Below are 27,764 nucleotides of genomic sequence, written 5' to 3'. Positions count from 1 at the left end.
TTAGAATTCGTATGCAGGTAATTTCTATATGGGGTTAAAACCTACAACTGAGTGGCTGCCTACTGTACTTCCTCTACGTGTTATTTAGTGATTGCTGTGGCTGAACTGCTGCCCTGAATACTTTCCTTGCTTGCAACTGTGTGAGTTTTGCTTCAACGGAGGCTGTAATGGTGTACACCTCATCGATCCACGGTTGTAGGTGTGCCTTCAAAACAACTTCCTTATGTCGAGCAACATGCACCTGCTCCTTGAGCGCTTTAGCCTACCGCATCCTCGCGAGCCTTTATGTAAGGGAAACCGTTTGTGCGGTCCCTTTTACTTTGTCGTATCTTTGCTGCAGCTCACGCGCCTCTATTTATAGGCACTATATGTTTGGGTCCTCTTGTAGGGTGATGAGGACCTCTAATCACTGCTCAAACAACTTTGTGCAGTCTGTCACTATACTGTTGACCACCACTATTGCTATCGCGATCGCAGTGGCACACTGTTCCTTAGCCTCTGGCGGAGTTAAAGGTTGAGCCTTCAATTGCAGTTCTGCTATCTGAAGGTTCAGCTCCAACTGAACCTTGGCCATTTCTTCCTTTGTCTCATGCACCCTTGCTGCTAACTTCGGGACACGCGCCTCCACCAGTTCTTCTACTTGGATGGCCAACTCTGGGACCATCTAGCAGACTTCCTCTACCACCTGCACTATTTTTCTGTTTTGCACCACTACTTCATCACACTACAGGCTCAACTGTTCAATGTTGATGTGATTCTCTCTCATTACCTAGAGCGCGCAACCCTCCCTGGCTCATAGTTTTGCAGTGACTCCATCCTGCAAAATATAGAGTGTCTCCCGAGGGAGCGCAACCACGTTTAATCCGATTCCCTTCAACCCACTGACCATAGGCATGTCATACTCATTTTCTGTAACGAGTGTGCCATCTAGCAGCACTATTGTGTTAGTCATCCGGACGCGCAACATTTCCTTGGCTGTGGATGTGCCTACTGCGAGGCTGGTTGACATAGTACTAGCCTGTGGAGTGCACACCTACAACTCCTGTATTTGTGTCCAGAGAGCCCCCAACACCATATGGTGTTGCTCCTCAAATTGCTCAAGGGCCTATGCAGTGACGTCCCTCACCATTTTGCCAATATCATGTAGTTCCCCCTCAGTGAAGGTGATCGGGTCGAACGAAGTCTTTGAAGCCTTCGAATTCTTTCGCGGCCTTACCTACTCTCTTAGGCATAGACATTTTAGTTGGGTGGACGCTGTCTGCGTGTCTGCGCCACAGCGTAGACATTTTAGTTGGGTGGACGCTGTTTGCGTGTCTGCGCCACCTTGCTCTGTATCGGTCTTCGGCACAGGCGAAGGCAACTTTTGTCCTTCACGCTCTTCTTCTGTTGTCTTCTGCTGCTCTTCTGCCAAATTTGCAGTGTCATGCGCCACCTGGGCCTTAGCCGCTGCTTCTTCCTGCCTACGTTTCCCTGCCAACTACACCATCCACAGTTTCACCTCTTCCTTCTTCCGTTGTGCGACGAAATTCTCTGCTTCTACCGCGAAGCTAGCTAGAGTGCACCACTCCAGCGGCCATCACTCAAGGACTGCGAAGATGACATCTTCTATTGCCAGAAAGGGTAGCTCGCACCATGTCTTCGTGGGGTCCTTTCATGCCCTCATGTAGACATGGTGGAAATATGCCTTGAACTCCACGAAGCTCTATTGACTGTTGTAGACTATGGGCGATAACTGTGGCTTGTGATTAATCCCCATTCTGATTTTCATCTCCATGAACACCCAAAATATTTTTCTGTCCTTTATCCTTTGTGCATCCCTGGTTGCCCACAGTGAAGTGTACTTCGCTACCTTTGGAAGGTCCTGCGTGATTGTCAGGAACTGGCTATCTTTGGGAAATTCCTAGGCCACCAGTACTATTGACAACAGAAGCCACGCATAGTGAAAGTTATTCCCTGCTCCTGTGCTTCGTGGCAGTTCCCAAGGAACTCTTCGCATAAATAGTTTGCCTAGTTAAAATGGAACCCTTCTATGCATTGCATTGCTAGGGCAACCACGGGCGCAGGTACCTCATCTGCGTGACACTTCTGCATAACCTTCCTTGCCAATATCTGCGTCATGACTTTAACCGTAGGGTTATTGATGCTGGAAATGGCGTACGCTCTCTTCTTCTTCATGGCCTCCGCGATGGCCAAATCATCATTCTTTCCCTTCGAGATGTTTGTTGGGTCCTCCCCTTTGCAAGGGAGCCAGGTAATTCTATGAATCAAATGGTCTGTGATGGGGATGGGCTCCTCCAACCATAAGCACCCATCATGTACTAGGCAGAGCAGTTGCCTAATGACAAAAATGGTCACTGGGGTGCGATGGTAATGCGACACCCAGAGTAGGTTTATCAACCCTTCTTTCTCAACTCTTCTCATCCATTTGCGTGGCTCCAACTCTATCATTCCAGCTGATGCATCTATCTTCTGGTGAATTAGCTACGCGGTTGCCAAATGTGGTAACTTCTCGTGGTCCGCGAGATCCCACTCTTCAAACTTCAGTACGGGCACTCATCCCAAGTGCGCTCCTTCAAAAAAAATGTCATCAGGGAGTAGTAGAATCTACAGAGAGCTCTTTCTCTCATCTATATCTTTGGGCACCTTTTCTTTACCCTTTCATGGAGAAACATATGTGGGTAGCCTGGTAAGAGGGTCCACACCCTGGGTTTCAACCTCCATTTCTACATCCTCCTCCTCTACCAAGATTTCTTCAAATTCTTCCTCCTCATTGGCCTCCAAATTGATAGCATTCCCCTTTTCTTCCATGGTGAGCCTAGTCCTCAGCGGATTTCTAGGCGATATGCACACCGATACCATGGTCTTCTTGTCTTTCATGGGTCTTGATGTGCGCGGTGATTTATGGATTTCAACGACTATCTTGGCACTTTTTGGGGCTTCCACTTCCGTAATGGCCCGCGTAGCTTCCTTGGCAGCCATTACTCCGGTATCCATGGCTTCTTCAAGTGCTGCCATAGTGCGATTCCACAATTCTCTCAACGTCTCAGGTAATTGCTTAAGCAACGAATTCGCCTTCAGAAGATCGAACAAGTTTGGGTTCATGAATGTCTCAACGCGCAACAACTGTGTTCTCAAATTGAAAAATGTTTTTTTCTGGACAACCCTTTGTAATTTATAGCACCTTTTGAATTTGAATTCGACCATTCCCCCCACATTCGGTCCATTAATGCTCGATTTGCAGCAACGTTTCAAGAATCTAGCCCATAAAGTTCGCCTTAAATTCCTGTCGCCCACTCCATTTGGTCTCAAACCAAGCCTCACATCATGCATAGTGACTGTAATGGTCACTTTCTAGGCGACCTATGCAGTAACGTAGCCACCCTCGCGCTGTCGTGAACCCTGTGACACTTTGCTACTACACACAGTATTGACATCGCGCAACTCCTAGATAAAGTAGTTTATAGTCCCGCACCTCCTTTTAGCTGCCTGGAGTGCTAAGACTATGCTTCTGTCGGCTAGTCAGATGGTTGAGCCCCTTGTGTATGGCTTCAAACGATTGCCATTGACTTTTCCTGAGAAGAGTTCTGCATTTAACTTTACCAACTGTATCACACCACCATCTGTGATCTCCTTAATAACATACAGTCCAAGACAATGCATTCTAAGCTTCCCTGGAAATTTATCAAACTTACTATCATACAATAACACCAAATAATTCATCTTGAAGGTGTGCAACTTAATATGTCGATCGTGCCAAGCCTTTTCGCACTGCTTTTGTACATGTTGGTGAAAGCCAGCCAATAATCGTTCTTCCTTGAGCTCCTCCAACTACATGAACCTCTCCTCCAGGGTTCCATGATCCGTCATACCTGTGAGTTATGCTATGCGCAGACTAGGCATGATGTATTCCATAGGAATTACTACTTCCACTCCATGACAAGCCTAAAAGGTGTCTGTCCCATTAGTTTCTTGCATGACATCCTATAAGCCCATAATATTGCAGGTACGCGCAAGTCCCAATCACTTCGCTGCACGTTGCATACCTTGTTGAGAACCTCTGTGCGTAGAATCTTTTGTGTGATAGCTCCTCCTGTATAATGTCTTCCCAACATTAAGAGCCATTTGCACCTTTGTCCTCTCAACACACGTTTATTGACCAGGTCTTTCAGCATGGAGTACATGTGCATCTACGCAGGTTGGGGCTATTTTCCATAGGCTTGCATCCTCCTCGCCAGATGCACGTGCAGACCATCCTATCCATTGTACTTATCTATTAGTTGCACCGTAGGCTTCCTAAACCATATGTGCATCATTCTCCTACATTCCTGCCAGTCATCAAATCTTCCTTTGTGCATACCCCACCATCTCGCAAGCGTAGCGATCAGTACCCAGTCCAAGGCTTGGAATCATTGCTTTTCCTGAACTTCTCTTTCAAATTTATCCAAGAAGGTATCTACCTCACTTAAACCATCATAAGTAGGCAGGTCTCTTACTTTTGTCGATACGTAGTGCAACGACCTTGTCATCATATTATAATTCAGTGTAGTTACCTCATATAACCGATTCTTCCATCGCTCTATTTCCTCATCCGAATCAGAAGTACAAGAGATTTCGTGTTCCCATGAAATCCACCCATCCACGGTGGGATTCACCCAGTGCTGGTCTTGCGCTGTTATCTTATAGATGCAGTCTAAATCACCATCACTTTCATAGTCACGCATCGACTCTGTATAGCGTGATCCTTCAGTAGGGTCTAGGGGTACAATTATGCACAGTGACTTCTTTTCAAAAATCATTTTGCACTTCTTCAGATTGATTATTCTATTCATGTCAGTGGCCCAGTCAATTCCTAAGAGCATGGGGTAGGGATTTCTATCATCAACAATCTCTATCACTTCAAAATCCGCTAGCGCTTTCACTCCCTCAATATCCACAATTATTCTCTGCAATCATCCCATGGGTATTATTATCTGCTGGTTTGCCATCCTCAGCTGAATTGGAGACCACTGCAGTGCAGGTTTCCCATTCGTTCCCATGTCTGTTTTGGCAGAACATTTGCATCTGATCCCAAATCTAGAATTACTTGGTCCATCTCATATTCTCTGATTTGCACGGTTAGTGGAATTTCTCGTCCCACTCTTGTCTTATGCTTTCCAATCTTCTGAACTACGTGCGGTTCTCCTGGCGTGGTCCTAGCGCATCTATTGATGAGTTCCTGTAACCCTTTCACTGCCTTATTGTCGCGCAGTAACTTCATACATGTTTCTAGGAACATTTGTGAGCATAGATGGGTCCATCTCCGGCTCCGGTTTATCTTTGCTTCATGAAGTGGAGGCATCAACAAAGTTCTTCTTAGCTTCCATGAAGTTTTCCTGAGTGCGCTCCAAATCAAATTTCGCTTCTTTCGCCGGAGCTTTGCAAACCCAAGTACTATCTTCTAGTTATTTGCCTTTGTCATCTCTTGTCGCAATTCCACCTCAGAGCACAATGTTCACATTCGGATCTTCCTCGAGTGGCTCAGACTTCATTATCTATGGGTTTTGAGTTGGGGGAGGCGGTAGTGCTCCTTTGTCGCATATCCTAGCTATCAGCGTAAGACAATATTTTGTCTCATAATCAAACAAGGTGCAATACAAACATGATGGGCGCATTAGATTCATGCAATTGCGGGCATAATGTCCTGGCCCTCCGCAATTGTAGCATATCAACTGTCCGCAACCTCTTCTAGGTCCTCCTCTACCTCGGCCTCATCCATGCCCCTGAAATCCTGTTCGCACCATTCTTGCATTTTAGTCAAGGGGCCGCGTTTCGGCCTAAACTCTATAGGTGGGAGTTCTATCCATCATCAACTCATAGCTTCTGCAAGTGCACTTGTCATGTCCCACCAACCTACAAAAGTTGAAGAATGTCCATGGAATGTTTTCTTGCTATTTGACAAATTGCGCACCACAAAGCAGGCATCGCGCTAGGTCCTGCTTGCGCTTCCAGCCTTAAGGGCATCAGTCCTCCTCTTGCAAGGAAATTTGTGAAAACCGAGCAGTGGTCCTTGTCATGACCCTAACCATTGCATTTTACGCAACATACCTCTTCGCACACTTCTGGTCAAGCTATCCCGTCCTGTTTCAGACTCTGCATCTCAAGGCATAAATTCTTCAGCTGCACGTGGATTTGCTGAACTCCTAAGTTAGGATCCTGCATTGGGGTCTCATGCAGCCTCATGGCAATATTCAAGGCTTCTGCCTAAGTTGTTATCTTCTGTTGTGATAATGCACTCCTTAAATGTGACATTAGTGAAGCTATAAACCACTCGCGATGTTGTCCATCCGACATATTCATATTGGCTTCACAAATCGTACATTTCAGCCTCTGATCTATCTCCCAAGGAGTCTCACTTGGCAGCGTCATAATCTCTTTAAATCCAATGATTGACTGCACTTCAGACTTTGACCTGCTAAATTCTCTATTTAGTGTTGCTTGGATATCCGTGATTCTCACATTTGGATTATCATTGGAGTGATTAATATACTAGGTCAACGTACAGTCCTGCAAGGCGCTAACCAGTGCCACTTTCTTTATATTGTCATCTGTAACTCCTTACGCTTGCCATACAACCCTTACCATGAGCCAGAATTGGTCCGGATTGTTATAGACATTTTTGGGCACTACAACCCCAATCTTACATTTCCATAAACCAAGGGCTCCTAACTCCCTAAAAGTGTTGCTTCACACCCTAAAGGAACAAGGTCAGCTGATTACATCATCTCCTAGAAGTTCTCCACAGAAAACTGCTCAGAACTAGTCAAAGTTGGACCATACAGACTGCCCAGTGCAGAGGGTGCGATGCATCCCACCTGCTCAGGGTAAAGGGTGCGATGCATACTGGAAATCCCTTCTGTAGGGTGCGATGGACGAGAGGAGACAAATGGTAGAGACAGTTTGCAAGGTGGATCATCATGGAATCTTCCAGAAACTTCTCCTATGACACTTGCCTCTCTGAATTCGCCCAGGGATGAGTAAGAGATCATCAATCTCCAAGTGGAATCAAGAACTATCAGAGAGAGGACACTAATCAAAATCCCAGAAGCTGACTCACCCCCCTGCAATCATCTATATATGGATCCCTCATCACAGAGATCCAGAGGCTGGAATTTTGTATCTTGTAAGGAAGTGTTGTTGGTTTCTTGGTGCAATATCATAGTGTTGGGTGATCTAAGCTTTTCATAAGGTGAAGAAGGGCTTTCATGCTGGGAGGATGACGCTAGGTCAGAACAATTGGTTGTAATCCTCTTTGCTATTCTTGATATTAATAAAGCTATTCGAGTTTTCCTCCACATTCTTGTATGTTTGATGATATATGCATTTGTGTGGTCAATATATATCTGGTCCTATATTGTTTATGATTGTAGATCTTTGTTCTTCGATAGTATTATGTTGCTTTGATTCCACAAGTGCTCTTTGAAGCTGGGTAGACAAAGGAAAAGCGACAAGGATCTGTCAGAAGGGAGAGGAACCAAGAAAGGAACCAAGTGCAAGACTGAGGCTGGTGTCTTTTGTTCCCCTCTTATCTACTTCTCATAAAGGAAAGTGAAATTAGTTTTAGTTTGTTTGTTTCTAAGATAGCTACCAGTCTCAGTGGGACTAGCAGCTCCGAGTGGACACTAGATTTCCCGATAACAAAATGGCGACCATACTGGGGAGCGAATAGATTGTTTTCTTGTCTATATTCGTTTGTTTTATAAACTTACAGATGGAGCCTGAAGTTAAGCCAGCTAGCCTTCGAACTACATTTGCTATGCAAGTGCAAAGTAGATCAATGTTGCTTCAGTCTATCTCCAAGTTTTGTTTATAAACTGAAAAATCGATTTGCAAACATCCTAATTGCCCTAGTGGTGGCTCTAGTAACCTCATTAGATCAGCCCCTATGATTTCTATTTACTGACTATCATTAGCTCGGCCTAAACCCCTGAACTAAGCTGCAAACTGTGACCCGGAACCAAGTTGAAGTCTCGTGCCTGGACCATTGCACTTTCTCCTCTTGGGAAACTGGATGCATCGCACCTCCCGTGTGCAGTAGGTGCGCTGCATCGCACTTTCCTTGTGTTGCAGGTGCGCTGATCAAACAGACTTCTTCTGCTCTTAGATTTTGATTTTGTGTTCACTCTCTTCAGCTTTATTCAGGAGTTTTGCTGTCTGTGATCAGTATACCACTGTGGAAACCCCATTTATTTGCATGATTCCACCTCCATAGTACAAATAATTGTGAATGTTTTTATGTTTGTGCGCCATTTACAATTCTCTTTTACAAAAAGTAACATAATCAAACTGTTGTATTTTGATTTGGAAGTGTCGCAAGTATCGTTTTTAGTCAAAGAAAATAATTCTATTGTTCTTGATGGTCGATTATATAGTTACTCTTGTATTTGACTTGAATTAGTAGTTTTTCAAGTGTCGAAAGCAATTTTCAATTCAACATAGCAAAGTGTCATCATTATCTTCCTTTCGTTTTTGAAGAGAAATTTGTTAAGACTGTCGCTTTGAAAAGATAATTTAGATTTGTACTTAGCATTCTTCTTTTCATTCACACATTAAGAAAGCTGAAAACAAATACATGCATGTGCATTTGCATTTATACTGCTTGTTGGTTTGATTTAGGACAGTGCATCTAGTGTGTGCTCTCCGCTCTATGTTGAAAGAATATCATCTCTCTTTCTTTAGTAGCTAGGATTTTCATTGCAAAAAGAAGATTAAACGATTGTTTATCATCTTAGATTGCATTTTAGGAATTGTATATCTACAACATGCGGTGAACCTGAAAGGAAAATTTCTTAAGAAATATCAACTGTAAAATAAATTTAATGAACATAAAAACGCTGTGGAACCTAATGCACAACATCTAGAAGTCTAGGCTAGAGATGTATTCTGGTGTCGTAAAGCCTGGTAACTGTCGCTTTCATTGTTGGTTGGGTGATTCCTCCTCTTTGAGACGACAAGTACCAGTACAGACTTTTGCTCCCACGTACCGTCGAGTATATATTGGGAGACCACAATAGGCTATATCCTTTATCCATAGGAATCCGTGTCTTCCGCCCTATCGATCGCAATGCACTGAACACAACATTCAGGAAGATTAACTGCCATACTGTAAAAAGTATTCTGCAATTTTGCGATATTTTGGTAATTCCTCTGTCTAGATTTCCAAAGTAGTCTCTTTCGTTCCTTTTCAGACTCCTTAAAGGAAAAGGTACATCTGAGAAATTCTCACTTCAGGCTCATTAAAAACCAAAGGCGACTAGAGTCATCTTGTGTTTTTTCTCGACTATTAAAAATTGAAAAAACAAGTTGTGTCAAAGCATCTAAAATTCATTTAATTCGGAAACATTTTCCCCCCTCTATTTTTAGTTGATTGAGTAATCCGAAATTGTGTAGGAAAGTCAATCAAAACCCCGTTGTTCGCGGAGACTTACGAGTCAACCGTCTTTGTATCCAGAATCAAAACTATTTCGGACAAAGCGAACTCGTTTAACTGGTTCAAAGTCCCCTGGTCTGGTTGGAACAAGTGTTCCAACACCCTCGGAAACTCTGGTTACTCCAAACATTTTTGGTACCCCTGCCTTTACAGAAGAAGTTTCGCAGCCACTAGAGGACAGTAGAACTGATCCTAGTGTGAGGGTAAACACTTCTATACCTGAATCGGCTCCATCTACAGCCGATTTGGAAGGTGTTATTCGCCAAACATATATCGCTGCAGAATCTATACCTTCTTCGGCACCGAAAATATTTTATAGACCTGACGGTCTACCTCTTCCACCTGGGTTGATTGCTATAGAAGAGATTGTGGAGGATCCCCCATCTAGTACTCCATCGCATTTTGGAGTTGGGATCACCCTATATCCTTCTTCGTCAGAAATTAGTCTACCGTTATTGGAAGTTCCTGTAGAATCGCTAGGAAATCTTTTGGATAGACTAGATATGTCTGAACAACCGTCAACATCTAGGACTGTGTCATCTGACACAGCAGCGGCAGAACTTCCTGCTGCCACTCCAACAATGTTTGCCGGCGTACCGTCTATCGCAACTAGCTCTCAATCGCTAGATGGAATCCATCCAGGGGCTGTTTCGACAGTATGGTCTGTTCCCATTTGTTCGTCTGGAATAATATCTAGAATCTCTTATGTTGAGTCTCAACAAATTGATCCTTCACAATGTCAATTTGGGCAGTCCAGTCCTCAAAGGTAGATCATTCCTTTAAGCACTGGATTACCGCCATATGGGGGCAATATACCCTTTCATTGTCTCCTATGGGAGAACAAACATACGAGAGTTCACAATAGAATTTAGGTTATGCTGGAATTACATCTAGCGGTTGGGTGCCAATACTACCCCAACAACCAAGAGTTGTATACTCAATGCAACAAAGTCTACCTATGTCAAATATCCCCACTACACTGACTATTGTGACGGTGTCGCAAGTACAAGCGTTGCCTATTGTATGCCAACCTCAAGTCTCTCAGGTCGCAATTCAACAACCCCTTGTCTCTACGACGCCACCACAATCATCGATTAGTGGCTCCTTAACTGGAGTGACCCAGGCTCAAATGGGTACCATTACCCCTCATCTTGGTCAAACAGCCAGTATTGGACAACAACAAATGGTTTCACAACCATGGCTTGTGCAATATCAACAACTGCAATTCCAAAAAGTATACCAAGGATCTGAGCACCAAATATTTGCAAGTAATGGGCAGCCGTATATTCAAAACAGTCAACATCAACCATTTCATAATGGTTATGCCCATCAACCTTACCAAAGTTATCAACATCAAATGCACTATGCTGGTATGCAAAGACCCACTGCTCAGGCAATCCCATATTATCTTGGGTATGCTTCACCGAACCTGAATCAACAGTTGCCCTTAGTGGCAACTTTAGAGTTACCAGATCTAAATCGGCTGATAAACGATCCAATTTCTTACGCCCCTTTGTGGCCAGTGATTCCTCACAAACTTCCATTAGATATTCCTAAATTTAATGGAAATCCGGGTGAAGAATCGTCGAATCATGTGACGACTTTTCATTTGTGGTGTTCATCTAACACTCTAAATGATGATTCGATTAGGCTTCACCTCTTTCAGCGAATGTTAACTGGTCCAGCAGAAAAATGGTATATAGAATTGCCTAGAGCTTCATTTGATAACTTCAATACCCTAGCCACAACCTTTTTAACCCATTTTCAATTACCCATAAGGTACGAAACGAGAACAGAGCTTCTTACCAATTTCAAACAAACGACGACCACTCACATATCCGATCATATTCATGAGTGGCGATGTCGTCGTAGAATGGTAAAAACATATGTTCCTAATCAGCTGTTGGCTAAATGGTTTATTAAGTCATTGTTACCTTCTATTACAGAAGATGTGGCGAAGGGAGGAGTCTTCACTAAAGAGCAAGTCATTTCTCGTGTGCAATATTTAGATTTGATCTATACTTAGTCTGGCACACTCTACGATAAAATCCATGATGCTCCTAGACCAGAATTTTCCATTCCTCCCTCTCCTAAATCAAACAAAGACTCTCATGCCGGGGACGACGTGATAGGAATGACCAGCACGAAAACCGTAAAGGCTAAGTCGAAGAAGGCCCGTACGGTTTCAGGTCAAAATGAAAATGAAGAACTTCTTGCCTCGGAAGTAAATGCCGTATTGACTGACAAAGGCAAAGAAACCAAGCAACCAGGAGGCAAGAAGAAAAAGAAAGGGAAGAAGAAGAAACAGGAGGAGTCGTCCCCTGAAAAATCTTCTGCAAACCCTTCTGGAGATAGGAAACCAAATCGTCCATGCCTTATATGTGATGAGGATCATTGGACAAGAGAATGTCCATATAAAGCTGAGCTTAGAAAATTCTTCAAGAATTCAAAAACCTCGGCGGTATTGACTGATCCGTTTCCAAATCCAGGAACAAATCTGGTTGCTAGTGACAATGATTCCCTGTCCCAAGTGCTAATGTTGTCGGTTTCGAAGCAGCAAAATGATGCTTTGATATTGACAAGGGATAAAGATTACAAGAATTCACAGCTATCGGACAACAAGGCTAATGATCAACCTAGTAGTTCAACAACAACTTCGACCGAAGTTGTGCCACCCATCATTCCTGAACTAACGATAAAGCCACCAAAGGGAGTAGTACACAAATCAACATTTAATCCTCGTGCCAGAGCAACAAAACATTATAATATAGTGGAGGATCTGGCCCAATCACCATCTGCTATGTTGACACTTGAGGTACTGCAAAATTGCCCCTCCCAAAAGCAGGCTTTATTATCAGCGATAGGTGGGATTGACCCAACAGATTCTAATCTTGTGTCTTTTAATCACAAAGGATATGATCCTCAGTTACCAGCTCAACTAGCTTTCCTTATTCAAGTGAAAGCCCTCAACAAAACTGTTCATCGAACAATTATTGATGAGGGGGCATCTACATGTATTATGTCGATGAGTTGCTAGAAAACTTTAGGATCTCCACCATTGTCGCGATTGTCGATGACATTAAAAGCATTTGATGGAAAAACATACACCCCATACAGGATTTTAAGTAACTTGCAAGTCGAACTGGGGAGAAAAACAGTAGAGATTGATGTTGAAGTTATCGATGGAAACCTTGATTACAACATCCTACTGGGAAGGCCTTGGATTTATGCTATGGTTGCAGTTGTGTCAACATACATTAGAAAGATTGCATTTTATTTTCAAGGAGGAATTACAATCGTCGACCAACAAACATTTCTCCCCAATAGTTCACAAGTTACGGGAAGCATTCCGATGATCAGGGAAAATTTTAAGAACCCCCCTAAATTTATAAATATAATAAATGGGCGAATCTCCATGGTATATAGGAAAAATGGAAGGCGATTTTATCAATAATATAATATGTATATATAATTTTTTGGCAAATCTCTCATGCATGGTGAATATTTTACTCAATTATAAAATCTTGTAAGATCTTGGCGAGTCTTTCACTAAATAATAAAACTTTGTAAAGTCCTAGTGAATCTTAGCATAGGCTACATGCTGGTTTAATTCCCCCATTTAAATAGGCTACATTCCAGGTGAATACCATGGGTCAATACCATGTGCCATTTTGGTGAATACCATGGGTCAATACCATGTGCCATTTTTATTTTTATTAATTCTAATATTAGGGTTAATAATGGTTTTTTGCATGGTATTAATAACAATCTAATCCATGGTATTTGTCCCATAGCATTTTGGCCATAGGTTTCACCTAAATTTAACCACTTGTTCGTAAATATAAGGTGACTTATGGAGTAAATATAAAAAAAAATGTTTTATTTGTTTACCATACCTCTGGTTTATTTATATTTTTATTAATTTACCATACCTCTTTTACAAATATGGTATTTGGCCCATAGGATTCACTTAAATAAAACCTCTTTCTTGAGCCTTCATAAATAGAACGAGGGTTATGGACTAAATATAAAAAGAGGTTTTATTTATTTACTATACGTCTAGTTTATTTATATTTTTATTTATTTACCATACCTTTTGAGTAAGTATAAAAAGACGTTTTATTTATTTATCATACCTCCACTTTACTTATATTTTTATTTGTTTACACCCTTACATGTATATAAGGTGACTTATGGAGTAAATATAAAAAATGTTTTATTTATTTACCATACCTCTCATTTATTTATATTTTTATTAATTTACCATACCTCTTTTATAAATATGGTATTTGGCCCATAGGATTCACTTAAATAAAACCTATTCTTGAAAATGGGCGAATGGATTCACTTAAATAAAACCTATTCTTGAAAATGGGCGAATGGAAGGTTGTAAGTCCTAATTTGAAGGGCTAAATTTACCTTTTTTACCCTCTCCCTTAAAATAAGGTGGGCTATTTGAGGTGATTTGTAAAAATGTACTATGATACAAAATATTCGCCCACTAAAAATTTAAAACCCATTAATTTCGCCAAAGGGCGAACATTCGCCCCTAAAATTATCCTTGCCGATGATCCACGGAAGCCCTCATTTGCTTCAAAATATTGGAGTAGGCCTACTAAAAGACCCTACATTGATGGGTAATTTTTCCCTACCGCCTCCAAACAATCTAGCGGAAGTGGTCACGGTGGGAACCTGCAATATGATATCTTCTAGATTCAGAAGATTCCTAAACATTTTGTCAGCATGGATCATCGCCCTAATATAAATATTGTACCAATCAATTTTCTTGGCCTGGGGAGAAAACCCAAATCAACGCTCATTGAGTGTTTGGATAGATAGGTCTAAGGAATATGGCACCTCTTCAGATCCTTGGTCACATGTACATTCTACAGACGAAGGGATCATTCAATCAAAGATGATAGGAGAGGCACCATGGGAAGATTACCACCATTGTTCCCATCTTTAGAATTACCACGAAGATTATTCTAACAACCTTAATCATTCTTTAGTTTTTGATTTTCTATCAAATACTGTAAATACAGTGGATTATGAGGACGGTTCCTATCTTGTGTCAACCTCATTAAAAAATGAAACAACTCCCTTTCCAAGTTGAATATTTCAAAGATCTCGAAGGTAAACCTTCATTCCAACCACCGTGTTGAATGCAATGAAGCTTAGGGGGCATGCACCTCGATTTGCGTTATTATGCTGGGGGCATGCAAACTTATGACGAGAAGTGTTAAAGCAGGGTTCAAGCTCATTAAAAAATAAACCCGTCACGAGCAGTGTTACCGCAGGGTTCAAGCTCGTTAAAAAATAAACCCACCACGAGCAGTGTTTATGTGAAGTTCAAGCTCGTTAAAAATTAAACCTTAGCAATGAGCAAACATTCCCCTAGAGTTTAATCTCATTAAAAAATGAACCAATTTCCGATAAATAACCATTCTGAATGCATTATCATTAGCTTTTGAGGCTTGGTCGTGTTCTCATCATCACCTCCACTCTATTTTAGCCGATCATTCACCTCCATTTGATTGTTTACCCCTTTTGAGGAACATCTGCGAAGAGTGATCTTATTAGCCATCCTTGTGACACTGCCGTGATTGGAAAATTCCAAACCTTACCTGGAATCAACTGCTACCCGAAATTGTCACTTGTTCCTCAAAAAATGAGTCTCCTTTAAGCTCTTTTCATCTGACTCGTAAAATATGAAAAGATTGCCGAGCGATTGGCCTCTCCAGCTCGTTAAAGCTACCAGAAGTGCTATCCCTCTTCTAGATTTTAATCTTTTTGGACCTGAGGGATTATTACACAAAAAGATCGAGTGCTTTTCTTGTTCGGATCGTTAAAACTATTGAAAATTCATCCCTTTTGTATTATTTTATACTTTTTCGGACTTAAGGGATTATATGACGAAAAAGTATTATTGGAGTTTCCTTTCCTTCCCTTTTTCAAACTCTCTAAAATTGAAAAAGGACCAAGTTATCATTGTCGTTAAATTCGTTAAAATCAATAGCGACAAGCTTTTCCATATAGACAAGAACGAGTTTCACTGTCGCTAGGCTCGTTAAAACATAGCGACGGGTTCGCTCAAAGGGCGAATTATATAACAAGCATATTTTATCCTCCTCGAGATTGATAAAAAATAAAGAGGTACTGGTCAGCAATGACTGGGAAAAATTGGGAAGAAAGCTTGAAGAAACTTTATTGGTAGCAAGTCGCTCTTGAACATGACACTTTCACTCCATGTCTGAGTCAGGTTGGGTTATTCCGTTCACCGGTCATATTACCATTGGTCCATCGCACCATCCATATTTGGGGTTAACACTACCAATCCATGTCAGTGTCACCGGTATGTTCAAGAGAAGTCGCTCAGAGAATTCGCCTGTGTCTCATCCGCTGCAATACATTCACGCTCCATTATTTCATGACCGCCACCCTAAACCCTGTATCATCAGATCGTTTTCACCTCCAAAATCATTTACTCTGTTCTGCTTCATAGATGTGGGATTCATTAAGGCCCTCCTACGACGGGTCACTTCTTTTCGACATCAGCTCATTATCCTAGAAGTTGACCTAGGAACAACCTTTTCAGTACTTTGAAGCTTGCATGCCTCAAAGGCAAGTTTCTCACTTCCGGTGATAGGTTTACATCAATGGCCTTCGACCGAAAGATTTTGCATGGTGTTCGATGCCAAATCCATTTTTCACACCACGTGAATTGTACTATAGTACCTTGAGGGTCATCATCATTATCGGTGATTCCTCTCGCACCTGTTAACAGCTTACATCATTGGTTGGTAATCAGGCGATGTCTTTCCATGTTCGACTCCAGAACATCTTTCACATGGATCAACTTGTACTCCAAGTGAAGATTGGATGAGTTTGAAGACCCCGGATCTAGTTTCATCCATCCAGGCTGCGATATACTTAGGAAAATAAAGACATCAAATGTACATCATTGCTGCACAGATGATCATCCGAATCAAAGGATGATGGATCTATCAGAATCATCAGTCTTCCACATAGACGATTGTCTGTCTTATGTACATGAAAATGAATTTATAAAGCTGAGCATGGGAATGCCCGCCTCAGCTAGATCATGAAAAATATTATGAAGATAATGTATTGTATTGTATCTTATTACAGGTCGCCTTCCAGCTCGAAAAAACTTCGGATCCTCATGATAAAGCATTTCACCCGACATCAAAAGATTAACGACCTCATGCTTTAGGGGGAAACTGTTATAGACATTTTTGGGCACTACAACCCCAATCATACATGTCCATAAACCAAGGGCTCCTAAGTCCCTAAAAGTGTTGCTTCATACCCTAAAGGAACAAGGTCAGCTGATTACATCATCTCCTAGAAGTTCTCCACAGAAAACTGCTTAGAACTTGTCAAAGCTGGACCATACAGACTGCCCAGTGCAGAGGGTGCGATGCATCCCACCTGCTCAATGTAAAGGGTGTGATGCATACTGGAAAGCCCTTCTGTAGGGTGTGATGGGTGAGAGTAGACAAATGGCAGAGACAGTTTGCAAGGTGGATCGTCATGGAATCTTCCAGAAACTTCTCCTGTGACACTTGCCTCTCTGAATTCACCCAAGGATGAGTAAGAGATCATCAATCTCCAAGTGGAATCAAGAACTATCAGAGAGATGACACTAATCAAAATCCCAGAAGCTGACTCACCCCCTGCAATCATCTATATATGGATCCCTCATCACAGAGATCCAGAGGCTGGAATTTTGTATCTTGTAAGGAAGTGCTGTTGGTTTCTTGGTGGAATATCATAGTGTTGGGTGATATAAGCTTTTCATGAGGTGAAGAAGGGCTTTCATGCTGGGAGGATGACAATGGGTCAGAAAAATTGGTTGTAATCCTCTTTGCTATTCTTGATATTAATAAAGCTATTCGAGTTTTCCTCCACATTCTTGTATGTTTGATGATATATGCATTTGTGTGGTCAATATATATCTGGTCCTATATTGTTTATGATTGTTGATCTCTGTTCTTCGATAGTATTATGCTACTTTGATTCCACAGGTGCTCTTTGAAGTTGGGTAGATGAAGGAAAAGAGGCAAGGATCTATCAGAAGGGAGAGGAACCAAGCAAGGAACCATGCGCAAGACTGAGGTTGGTGTCTTTTGTTCCCCTCTTCTCTACTTCTCATAAAGGAAAGTGAAAGTAGTTTTAGTTTGTTTGTTTCTAAGATAGCTACCAGTCTTAGTGGGACTAGCAGCTCCGAGTGGACACTAGATTTCCCGATAACACGGATCCTCATTTCCCAAACCTTTTAACACAGGAAACTTCACTGTGCTTCCCATATTGAATTGCGGTGGTGGTGGAGGTGGTACAAGTAAAGATGGAGGTGATGGTGGTGAATCTGGTGGTGGTATTCATGGAATTCTTTGTCTTATCAGGTGGATCTCACTTTGCGGTGAGACCTTCATGAACTCTTCCTCGTCCCCTCGCATAGGTGAAATCAAGGGGCTAGTTTCTAGTCCCTTATTTCCTTTGTTCCTGTAATATTTTCCACTTCGCATAGCCCCGAACATCAAGGTAACTGCATAACCCACTTTTCGCACAATAGCATTTTAATCCCAGTATTCAAAGGATTTACATACTTACCTTGCGGTCCTTTGAGAAAGCATCGCTCTGCCTTGTTATAGCTAACTGAGGTGTCAACCATGAACTCAGTAATGAATCCTCCTATAGTACGATCGATCCAATGATCAACGGCCCGTGAGATCTTATCCTCCAATGCTTCCAACCTTCACACTAACTCTGTGGTCCACACAATAGGACCTTCAAGCTTCCGCCTTCCTTGGCTATCTGCTAGCTTCACGATCCACTCGTATAGCTCAGTAGTGAAGGATGCGAAGAAGATTTCGTGGATCTCCGTATACAGGTAGCTGTCTAACCACTCTTCTTTTGACAGTCGCGGGTTCCTGTTCTCGTGCGCTGTGAATTCATGAACTCTTCTGTCTAACCAGCCTTCAATTTCTTTCTTAGTCGGATTCCAATGATACGACATTAGAAATCTCTATGCAGATTCCTATCCCGACAACGGAACCATTTGTTGGCTTATGGGGGCCTGACCTAGGTTCAGAGTTATTTAGCCAAACAAATCCCTACACTACCGACCCTTTTGGCATCAGCCCATGGAGCACGAACTGAAGTCTCACCCGAAGCAGTATGGGGGGATGCTGGAACCAAGTTTCCGCACCCTTGAGATGCCTATGACGTCGATTTAGTCCAACTAGATCTACCTTCATGTAGGTTGCTTCGCGCACTGTTCTAACCTTCGATAACTTTGCGATGTATTATAATCATCCTTCGTGCAACCCTAACCAAGGGCTAAGTTGCTTTCATGCTGCTATGGCAGCGAACTGCACTATTTCCCCAAACTACACTGCATATCTTACTTATCTTCTTAACATATCTTACGTATTTGTTCATAAATAGTTATTTTATCTTGTGTTGACTTAATCAACACATTTATACACATTCGCTTATCATATAAGCATTAAAAGTGCAATTTATATCGAATGTAACAGATGCATAAAATAGGTAATAAATGCATAGAAATGATAGGAAACTTCTCTTTATTAATACTTCCCACAGTTATAGACTCGACTCACCCTGCGCACTCAGTTGCGAACTACTAAGCCTCTTTGCACTTAGCTGCAGAGCCTTCTCCTACTCTACAACTCAAAACTAGACTTTCCTCCTCAGAAGAAATCTCAATTCTTCATCCTTATCGTCATTAGATTGATTGATTGATCGATTGATGTTTTAATTATTTAGAGCCTTGCTCTATTTATACAATCCCATGGTTTGTGGACCATGGGTAGATCTCTACAGCCGACATTAAATTAACAAAATTAAGGGTGGACAACCCTATGAATATTTTACGAACTACGCGCTTCACACCCACAAAATGCGGAGTATTTACATCAGAATTACAATCTTTGACTAAAATCTAAGCTCTAAGCCCCAAAAATTCCCTTGGGGGATCCCACGCCCAACACCAGCGTGAGATGCCTTTGGTGCATTGGCACTTCTAGGATGAGGGAGGTCTGGAATGACGATATAGACATAACCGGATTGTGCATAAATTAGATCATATCTAAGAGTGGTTTGGGGAGCTTCTTCCTCGGTCTGGGGAAAATGAGACGCGACATCTTTTCCGATCGGTGCTAGAAGGCTCCTAAGAAACCAATCTAGATAGACACGATATACAAAAGGTTGGGCACGACATGTTCTCATCCTTTGACATAAATCTTGAACATGGTTAGTAAGGTGAGTTGCGGAGGACTGACGGAATGAGGTTAATAGCTTTGTACTAGTGCCATATCGAAGAGGTAACTAGAAATATGAAAGGAATGCTTTAGCAAGCGTCACGAAAATGGAATGAGACGCAGAGGGCTAGTCTACATACCATTTTGTAGCGTCTCCAATGAGTGTGTGTTGGAATAGCCGAAGACGAATGGAGTCATTGGTTATGGAGTTGGACAAACACAACATATGGAAGGACCGGATATGGTTGGTAGGACATAGGGAAGCTTAGTTGGCATAGCGGGCCAACTAGCATCATGGTGTATGGGGTCGTTTATGAATTGGTTAAAATAAGGTAGACTTAACCCAACCATAAAGGGGAGCATGGGGGCTGCCGGAACGGATCCTAAGATTGTTCCACTTGATGTGACCACCGGGATGGAACTAGAGCCCACACTAGATTGGGTTCCTCCACCAGCTATGGGTCCATACATGGTGATGATATGCAGTGAAGGGGGCTCGGACTCAAATGAGGAATCGTGTGAACCAATAGAAGGTTCGGTGTGTGGACTCAGAGGGTTATGAACTCGAACCCAAGGGGGAGGGGTAATATGCCCAAGCGGAAACTAGGGGTGAAGGCCTAACAGTCTCCGCGACAAATGCCTTGGTGGCGCAATGGTGGTAGGACACACGTGACACGGAAATGGTGAAGGGAGATCAACAATATGCCTTTATCTCAATGAGGTGAGATAAATTTATCATGTTAAGTCTTGGCTTGGAGGTGTAAACCAAGCGCTCTTCGCTTAAGGTGTGCTCGTGTGTGCAAGTGTATTAATTGATTAAGCCAAGATCGTGCTTGTAAAAAGGAAAAAAGCTTGCTGAAAATAAACTGAAATTAATAATAGAAAATGAACAATAAAACAATTAACTAAACCCCACCCAAACTGCGTTTGCAAACATTACGCTGGTTGGTGGCTAAACCAATGGAAAATACACTAAAATGGTCAAGAGATCTAAATGTCTGTGTGACTGGGATCAAGTGACACTAAGCTACTGGAAAGTGGTGCAGCAACAATAAAAAGCCAGAGGGGAAGATCCATGGAAAATTTTAGGGGCGAATTTTCGCCCTTGGGCTAAATTAAGGGGTTCTTGTATTTTTATTGGGCAAATATTTTGTATCATAATACATTGTTACAAATAGCCTCAAATTTATTTTATAAAAAAATTAGGTATGGAGGTTATCCCACCTTATTTTAAGGGAGAGGGTAAAAAAAGTAAATTTAGCCCTTGAAATTAGGAATTACAATCTTCCATTCGCCCTCATTTTCAAGAAAATGTATTTATGAGAGTTATAAAAAGAAATATAAATACAGTGGAGGTATGGTAAATAAATAAAATCTCTTTTTATACTTACTCCAAAGGTATGGTAAATAAATAAAAATACAAATAAATTAGAGGTATGGTAAATAAATAAAACCTCTTTTTATACTTCAAAGGTATGGTAAGTAAATAAAAATATAAATAAACTATAGGTATGGTAAATAAATAAAACCTCTTTCTATATTTAGTCCATAACCCCCTTTCTATTTAAGAAGCCCCAAAAAAGAGGTTTTTATTTAATTGAATCCTATGGGCCAAATACCATATTTATAAAAAGGGTATGGTAAATTAATAAAAATATAAATAAACTAGAGGTATGGTAAATAAATAAAACATTTTTTATATTTACTCCATAAGCCACCTTATATTTACGAACACTCAAAAAATGTGTTATATTTAGGTGAAGCCTATGGGCCAAATTATTATTAATACCATGCAAAAAAACATTATTAACCCTAATATTAGTATTAATAAAAATAAAGATGGCACATGGTATTGACCCATGGTTTTCACATGGAATGGAGCTTATTTAAAGGGGGGAATTAAACTAGCATAGATCCATATTTACTCTGGATCAAATATCATGATATGCAAACTAACATGGAGTGAAAAAATATTTGATCCCTCTCGGGGCTTGGTAGATCAAGAGTAAAAATGGATCTTGTAATTTAATGTCACTTAAACATTTTAACTTGGTTAAAATAAAAATAAAAAATAAAAATCAATTATTAATTTTATTAATTTTTATAAATTACTAATAGTAGTTTTTAAGCACCAGGTTCTTAATTCTGGGTCTCCCAAGTGCTGGGAGGGATAAATAGGTTTCATCCCTCTAAGAGTGGTAGATGTGGAGTTAAGATGGATATAGGTTGGTTTTTATGATAAGGAAGATATTAAATAGACATCGGAAATTATATTGTAAAAAAAATCTTAAGTTGAATGGTTAAATCTACATTTATTCACTTCACAAAATTTAGTAAAAAATACCGATCTCTCCATTAATATTCGTTTTTCTGATTTAACAAAAAAAAAATTTCAAAACAATGAAATCTTAAGTCTTTCCGCATCACCCTCACAGAAGAGAGATGGTCACTCCCCAGATTTCCCACCATTTTTCAAACATTCTCAATATGATATCTTCATGAAAAAGTTAAGGTATTGATCTTGAATTAGTTGTTTGAAAAATATGTTGGTTTGTACAACCTTTCATCTTCTCTGCTATTCTTAGTTTGTCGTAATGATCTGTGGGAGTTGGGTCACTACACCATATTATCCTAAAAGGTGGAGATTGTGCACCAAAAAGGAAATTAATCCACATGTTACAATGCTATTAAAAATGGTATGAAGGTAGTGAATTATTCTAATAAGAAATTTAGATTGGGAGAGATGTAATTAAAATTTATTATTTAATTGAAGATTTCCAATTAAAATAATAATAAATCTACAATTTATATATTTATATATTGATTGGAAGGCTTTTGACAATGGTCACTTCTTTCCATTAGATCCCCTTTAGGCCTTTGGGATACCTGCTACTTCATTATATTATATAGTTGGGGTTGCTACTTGTTGGCGTGTTGGGGTAAACAAACTTGATGTGTTTTTTTTTATCTCGCAGTTGGAGTCTATGGAATAAGAAAGAAATTTTATAGCTTGGAAAAAGTGGTAGCTTGAAAAAAGTGGTAGAGAAAACATTAATCTCTCCTACCATGACAAACATGGCCACTAAAACTTGCAACATTATTTGTAGGAAGTGAAAATTCTGTTTCTTTTTTCCAAACATGTATGTTAGTATATTACAGTTTAATGAATATGTTTTATTATTATCATATATGGTTTCATACTTTAACAAAACATTCGCCAAGACTTTACAATGTTTTATTGTTCTGTGAAAGATTTTCCAAGTTCTTACAAGATTTTATAATTCAGTGAAAGATTCTCCATGACTTTACAAGATAATATAATCTGGTGAAAGATTTGCCAAAGATATATATATATATATATATATATATATATATATATATATATATATATATATATATATATATATATATATATATATATTAGTGATAAAATCGCCTCCCATTTTTCCTATGTATCATGGGGATTCGCCCATTTATTATACATATAAATTTAGGGTGGTTATTAAAATCTTCCCTAGGAGGATCACTATAAAAAGATAGGGAGATAGGTGAAACACCTAGGGCAACCGATGGGACCCTAAGGCCAATGACCAAACAAGTTTAAATTTGAAACTATGAATGGTAACAACCTATCTTAACAAATTTGAAACAAAAGAGGACAGATCTGGAAAATGTTGCTGAAAGAACTGTAGAAAATCAGACTACTGATCCAGGTTATCTTTTGTTTATAGATGCATTAAAAGAATTACATATACAGTTTGCAGCTTAACCAAAGAGAAACTTTAAATGTGCACATGTGAGAGAAAGAAGAAGAAGAGCATAAGAAGACAAGAACTTGATAACGAAGTTCGTTCCTACTAGACTACATCTCTGAGCCCTGCTCGATCAATGGGGAAGCCTTCATTCATTAAAAATGGCATCAAAGAAGTTACATTCATCAGTTACAAAAATGGAGCATTATACCTCCATTCTTAAAATGCCCGAAAATTGGAGAGCTCTATTACAGAAACTGACACCACCGTTGGATTCCCGTCGCCAAGAGGTGAAAAATCGATATAAAACTTGCCCAATTCTGAGACTAGACCAAAATCACCCTCCTGCAAAATTTCCACCCTCCTTGCCTGGAAAAACGTGCCTATTGAGCTCCTCCCCTTCTCTGGGTAAAGGACTGAGTTTATATAATATTCCTAGTGGAGTTACCAAGAAGTTGGTTTGGGTGGATTGGTAAAAACATTAAAATAGTGTGGAAGAGGTTAGGAGGTCAAATCCTACCCCTCCACAAATATCCCTTTACAGTTTTATAACCAACCAATTTACATAAATAATATGTGTCATTGTAAAAACCCAACCAATACGAACTACATTAAATTCAGTTGGTGTTTTTAGTTACATTGTGGGTGGCTTTGGGTGGCGGGACCACCTATGTGGCCGCCTACCCAAGCCTCTGTACCCATTCAACGGTCAACGGATATATCTGTTGCGGATTGGTGCTCGAAATTTATGGTAAACAGTGGTTGTTTGAAATTTATATGGCTACCCATAATCTTACCCCCACCATGTTATGTGTTGGAGTCTTGTTATAATAACAAAAAAGTCACTTTGTTATAACTCCATACCATGAGGTTTGTAAACGGGTGGATATATTAAGGTTATGCGGTTTATTATGATATGGCCATTGAAATGGTATATTACATATGCGGATTTGGTGGAATTTGATGTATATATTTATATGCGGTGGGGTTGTGATATATGTTGGCACACAATATATTTGGGTTATATGTAATATATGGTTATATGTATGGTATATAGTTTCCATTACTTTGGTTATATAGTTTGGATATAGTTATTTTAATAACTATATAAAAATTATAGTTATAATCAAATATCCATTGTTTGATTGTGCAGGTTTTAGGAGGCCACTGGAGGGATGCCAAGTGTCAAGACTTGATAAGCTGCCATGTGGTGCACTGTGGGCCCCATTTTTCCTCCACCATACCAAACTTTGAAGATCTCTATCTTTTTCATACGAGCTCAGATTGACGAATCGTTCACGCCACCGCGATCAGGAAGACAAACCCTCTAAACTGATGCCAACAAATTTTCCTTTCTACCATTTTGAATTTCAATCCCTATCCATCCCCTTGGTGTCTTGAAATCCACCTGGATCAACTACTCACTCAACTAAACTCCTCCTAGAAAGGTGGAAGTGTACTAGAAGCCCTAGGGGAGGCTAAATTCGACTTCAATGAGTAAATCAAAGTGGATCAAGACCTAAGTGGGATGAAACAGAGGTCAGACAACCTAGCATACATCTATATGAAAAACCCAGAAACAGATCTAAGAAGAACCCTAAAACCCAAAAATCACAGGTACTAACTTGTTTTCCTATAGGGATCACACATTTTGGGTTGATAAGTGCGCTCTGGAGGCCAGAGCATACTTTTTGGCCAAAAAGTTTGATTTCTGCTCCATGGATCTCGGTCGGAAAATCTCAGAAAAAGGTGTTGCCTTTATCACGGCTCGTTCTTATGACCTGTGGAAATAACCAGAAATATTGCGAAAGTAAGAAATTTAATAGATCTAGGGTTAAAAACTAGGAAACATTAAGAGAATTGAAAAAATAAGAAATCGTAAATTGAAAACCGAAGGTCACCTAGGTTTTTCGATCTAAAGTATAAACTTAGTGGAGTCACCAATTTTGTTGTAGTATTTTCTTCTCAAAGATGTATGAAAAGAACCCACTTAATATTGTGGATGACAAACAATCTCAACAATATAAATGGCTACTAAACATTGTATATTTGCAACAATTGATAGAAACAAAATCTACCAAAGTCTGGATCTATGCCACAATCATAGTTAAACAAAAAAAAGAAAGAGTAATAACTCCGATCATCCAATGGAAACCATATATACAAAGAATAGTTTTATTATAACACCTGTGAAGGTAAAAAATAAATGTTACCAATCCCCCTCTATGTGATGGGTTCTTGGCTATCCTCAAATGTCTTCAACTTGTGTAGACTCTCTCTCCTCTATAATGTCTAAACTGAGAAAAAATATGGTGTGCGACAATGAAAATAATTAGAGTTACAACAGTGAGTGCAACAATTAAAATAATCAAAAGTGAATAATGAATGGAAAACCCTTCTATTTTGTTGGGCGTGGAATCCCCCCAAGGCATGTTTTTGGGCTTAAAGCCTAAGTTTTGACTAAGTCCATTGTAAAAACTCCGTGATTTGTGGGTGCGGTGTGCGGAGCCATAATAGAGTCACAGGGTTGTTTGCCCTTGTTTTTGTAATGTAATGTCGGTTTGAAAGATCTAACCATGGTTCGCGGACCATGGGATTGTATAAATAGAGCAAGGCTCTAAGTGTAGAAAATAGCGAGAGAAAAAAGGAAGAATTATGAATAGAAGGAATTGATTGAGTTGAAGTGTAAGTTGCGTCTTTGGGTCGTAGACTAGAAGAAGGCTCTGCAACTGAGTGCGCAGAGGCCTAGTAGTCTGCAGCTGAGTGCGCGGAACCCTGCAGTTGAGTGCTCAGGGCGGGTCGAGTCTATAACTGTTGGAAGGATTAATAAAGAGAAGTTTTACCATATTTCTGTGTATCTTTTCCTATATTATGTATTATTGGGTATGAATAGAAAGTTTACTAGTTATTTATGGCGCTAACTCATATGAATGTGTTGAATGAATAAATATAATATAAGACATGTTTATGCGAAGATAACTAACTGTTGTAAGAAGATAAGTAAGATTGCGGGCGTGACTTGGAGGAATAGTGCAGATCACTGCTCTAGCGGCGTGAAAGCCCCATAGCCCCCGGTTAGGGCTACGAAAAGGCAAGTACATTAGGGCGCAAAGGCCAGGGAAGTACGTGAAGTAACCTGCACAAAGAGACTCATAGTTGGACCAAGTCAACCCCTCAGACATCTTAAGGGTGTGGAAACCTGGTTCCAACACCCCCCAATACTACTTCGGGTGAGACCTCAGTCTGCGCTCCGCGGACTATTGCCGAAAGGGCCAATAGTACAAGGATTTGTTTAGCTAATTAACTCTGAACTTGGGTTAGGCCCTAACAAGCCAAAAAATGGTTTCGTTGCTGGGACCAGGATCTGCATAGAGATGTCTGATGTTGTATCACCAGAATCCAACTAAGAAAGGAATTGAAGGTTGGTTGGATAGGAAGATTCATGAGTTTGCAGTGCAAGAGAATAGGAATCAAAGACTATCAAAAGAAGAGTGGTTAGACTGCTACCCGTACATAGAAATCCATGAAATTTTCTTCGCATCCTTCCCTACTGAGCTATACAAGTGGATCTCAAAGCTAGCAAATAGCCAAGGAAGGTGAAAACTCGACAGTCCTATTGTGTGGACTCCAGAATTAGTGCACAGATTGGAAGCATCAGAGGATAAGATCGCGTGCACTGTTGGTCACTGGCTCAATCGAATTATAGGAGGATTCATCATTGAGTTCGTGGTAGATACTTCAGTTAGCTATAGTGAGGCAGAGTGACGCTTCCTCAAAGGACTGCAAGGTAAGTACGTTAAGTCTTTGAACACTTGGATTAAAATGCTATTGTGTGAAAAGCATGTTATGCGAATATATTGATGTTTGTGTCTACGTGAAGTGGGAGGATTTACAAAAACAAAGGTAGCGCGGAACTAGAAACTAGGCCCTTGATTTCACTTCCGCGAGGAAACGAAGAAGAGCTCGCGAAGGCCTCACCAAGAAGTGTGATCAATCTGATAAGGTAGAGGATTCTGCATATACCACCCCCACCCACACCACTGCCAGCTTCACCGTCTTCAACCCCATCTTCACCCATACCACCTCCGCCACCACCGCGAGTTAATATGGCAAGCGCAATAAAATTTCTTGTGTTCAAGGGAGTAGGAAATGAAGATCCGGATGAGTTTTGGTTCGTGATAAAATTTGTGTGGGAAGTGCAGGGAGTTACTGATGACAATATAAATAAATAAATGTTGG

Source organism: Pinus tabuliformis, chromosome 4_1, assembly GCF_031772625.1.
Source record: "Pinus tabuliformis cultivar Carrire ecotype Pingquan chromosome 4_1, CPIR1, whole genome shotgun sequence".
NCBI lineage: Eukaryota > Viridiplantae > Streptophyta > Pinopsida > Pinales > Pinaceae > Pinus > Pinus tabuliformis.
The sequence above is the reverse complement of the archived record's forward strand: the minus strand, read 5'-3'. Positions refer to the sequence as shown.